Here is a 3,497-nt window from a genome sequence, read left to right as displayed (position 1 = left end):
CTTTATAACTTTTTAATCTCATGGCTACCTTAACACTTGCACTTAAAATTCTTCTGTGCTATCAGGAGCATTTGGAAACTGTCCTCGACTCTTCTGGAGTGTCCGCAGAAAATGGCAAAACTAGTCGGTTCCCAAAACCGGAGCTGGAAATCCCACTGACACCTCTGCAACCTGATAAGATGGAGATAAAGCAGCACGGCAGCATGATACCTTTAGGAGTGAAAATGCCTAAGGCAAAAAAGAAAAGAAGTGATGACATGGATGAGGTATGACCTAGACCCAACAGAAAACAAAATATCTGATGCCTTTTTACCATTCTCATTTAAGCATTAAAAAAATGCTATTTCTACCTCAGTAAAGTAGTTGAAGAATTTAATCAATGAACTGCTTTAATGAACAAAACTAATAGCCAAGCTCAGTGATAATGGTTTAAGAGAAGGGAATTTCTCTTAACTCCATTGTGTATTTTCTTTGAAACCTGTAGACATAAATCAGCATTTTAGACATCATCAGATGTCTAATACTGATATCTTAATGTCCTGTTTTTATAATTGAATGCTTATTTATTATCTGATTTACAGTGGAATAGTTACCACTAGCAGATACTTCCCTACTATTAGCAAAAGTGTTAAAAGTGTTCACTTTTGTGACATCAGTTGTTCTTTCAAAAAGAATCATGGCTGAAACTTGTCTTATTTTCCCAGGATTTTGTGAAAAGTGAGAACACGAAAAATACAAAATCTGTCATGGCTTTTAATTCACCCTCTGCAAGTGACGAGAAAATGGTTGGTTTTTGTTCTAGTTTTGAAGCTAGCTTGGGACTTCCTGTAATTGTGTGGTCACACGAAAGAAGCAGTGTCTTATCCTTATGTGTATACCTGAATGGGAATCTTACATGCTTATGAGCTCTTCCTATTAAATTCCATAAGCTAACCAAAGGGCAAGTCAGTCTGTCCCCAGAGCGTGTCATGGCTGTACTGTGTAATGATTTGGAGGGAAGGATATTGCACATTGAATAGTTGGGAAGAGAAGCTTTAGTGTATTATCGTGTGCTTTTGTAAGTGAAGCCCTTGTATTAAACTAAGGTTCATATCATTAATATGCATGGCAGTTATTAAAAACAGATGTTCACATGTGATAGCAGTATCCTTGGCATGGTCAGAGTATGAGTAGTAGATTTTTCCCATCTGTTGTCTTCTGTTTTGTATGTTTGTTTATTTTATGTAATTAGAACAGCTTATGTAAGAAACAACTCCACAGCTTGGGAGCTACTTTTAAAGAAACTACTGCCTTATTAAGAAACTTTAAGAAACGTATGCCTTGAAATAGCTGAGATTTTGACAACTCCCTAAAGGGTATAAAATTGTCTACATTACTTGCCGTTGTGGTATCATCAGCATAATGAACAGAGGTGTCAGTAGTAAAGCTCAAAATGTCAACTTAAAATAACGTTGAACTAAAATGAAGTTTAAACAATGCTCTTGTTTCACATGTTCACATCTCTGTTGAACAGAAATCCGGAAAAGACTACTTCCTGAGAAAGCGAGTACATGCTTCAAGACTGACTAAAAAGAAGGATGAAACACTGCAAAAAGTTGGAGATTTTATTCAAAGCTCTCCTTCTATTATACACTCTAAAGGTTGGTGTAGAATAAGTTTTATTCCATGTTTTCTAGACATTGTAGAATGGCTTGTTTCTGCTGTAGGCTATTAATGTATGTGTTCTTAGACTTGTCTGCCATGTTAAGTTGTCCTTTGATTTATGAAGTAAATGCATTTATTCGTCTCTTCAGAGATTCATTATTACATTTGTGAAAACCTACAAGTATACAGAGAAAGTTGGTTCTGTCTTGTGCTTCTGTCAGCACGAAAGTTAGGCCTGTTGTTTAACTCCTGCTGAAGTTTCTGACTTCCAGCGACTTCTGAGCCATGATTGTCTTTCATACTCCATTTTAATGCGTGCTTTAAGCTGCCGTACCTGAAGCTATAAACTGTTTCAGCTATAGAAGCAATAAAGAACCTCGATGAACAAATACAATTTCTGAGTATTTTCACTTAAATTTTATGTGTCATTTATAAACCAAGTTTGTTACGAAGCTTTTTTTGCATTCAGTGATTTAAAGACTCACAAAACCAGTAAGTTGATTGGTTTATGTATCAAAACAAATTTCTTCTAGCCAAGAAGCTGATGTCAGCAGTAAGTTCTCCTAAATCAAACGAACCTGAAAGTCTCGAAGAAGGAGAGACCAAGCCAAAACGATGCAAAAGGAAGCTGTATTCCACTGTCGTTTCTGGCCCTCTAGATATACCTGCTTCTTCGGTAAGCGATTATACTGTAGTCTTGGCTTAAAATAAACTACTAAGGAGTCCAAACAGACTGGAGGTTTCATCTATTTGCAGGAGGAGGTTGAAAGTACTGAGGTATTTCTTTATTCTACCAAGTCATTCTTGTTGGTCTTCCTGCTGTTCTGTTTTAGTTTGTCCTCAAAGATCTCTGTGTTTGGCTGGCTTACAGTTTACTAAGTAGGTGATGTAGCAATCACGGAGTTGTCTTCTAATTTGGAATCATAGATAATTTCAGTGTGTCGAAGTGGGATTATTCTACTACACGCTTTTCTAGAGCACAACTTAGACAGCTTTTTAGGTATGCTTAAACTATGATCTCCTGTCTAAGCCAACTTGCAAGGATCTGATGTGCCAGTTTCATGACTCTGTCGGCAGCTATTGTGCTAAGAACATTCTTGCTCTGTTGGAACTGCATCTTTTAATTATATTAGAGTCCTTTTTCTGTTCAGCATAGTGATCATTTGCCCATACTGTAATATCCCTCTGAATTTTTTGATGATTTTACGAATGATAGGGGCAGAAACCAAAATGTTATTTTTTTTTGTTAGAGGATGAAGAAGATGAGACAATTTCTTTTCTCACTGTAGTTCTGAGAACATGGAACTGAACCGAGAACTGAAATTCTGGGCAAGTCATAGCTACAGGGATTGAGGCTAAAAATGTTTTCTGAACGCTTCATGTTTCACAAAACAAGTATTATAATACTCTTTTGAAAACAAGTATTTCAAAATGAAAGCTGCCTTCAGGCTTTCCTCAGATGTGTGTGCTTTTTTAAGATAAACAGGATTTTGTACATTCTCCATATTTGTTCCTTGTGATTAAGCTGCATTAAAATGATCTCGGTATCCCATAGTTTTCTGAATAAAATATAATAAGCAAATTCCATTCTGAAATCCATTTAGGGGAAGAAATATGTTTGCGTGGGTCAAGAAGAGCTTGTCAGTCTTGTGTGAAAAGATGAGTAACTTTTGAAATGTTTTCTTCAGGAATCTGAGGAACAAAAGAAGGAAAGTGATCATCTGATCATCAAGCGACGGCTGAGATCCAGAACAGCTAAAAAACCTTGAAGAAGCGTGTTTGTTCCCCTTTCTCAGGACATACTTTTATCGTAGTATTAAAACTGGTTGTTAATAAACAGTAACAGTTACTCC

The 3,497-nt window shown here is 36.4% G+C and overlaps 1 long non-coding RNA gene across 1 annotated transcript; it reads left to right on the top strand.

Annotated features, from left to right (window-relative positions):
* The first annotated feature begins 702 nt into the window (after positions 1-702).
* On the top strand, positions 703-2,320 carry LOC146752996 (uncharacterized). The gene is made up of 3 exons (XR_014940320.1): positions 703-785; positions 1,514-1,640; positions 2,178-2,320. It is a non-coding gene; the product is annotated as an uncharacterized LOC146752996 (long non-coding RNA).
* The last annotated feature ends 1,177 nt before the right edge of the window (positions 2,321-3,497 follow it).

This window comes from Coturnix japonica, unplaced genomic scaffold (assembly GCF_054131305.1).
Source record: "Coturnix japonica strain WE unplaced genomic scaffold, WE-NBRP24 Scf040, whole genome shotgun sequence".
NCBI lineage: Eukaryota > Metazoa > Chordata > Aves > Galliformes > Phasianidae > Coturnix > Coturnix japonica.
This window is presented reverse-complemented; position numbering and strand designations above follow the sequence as displayed.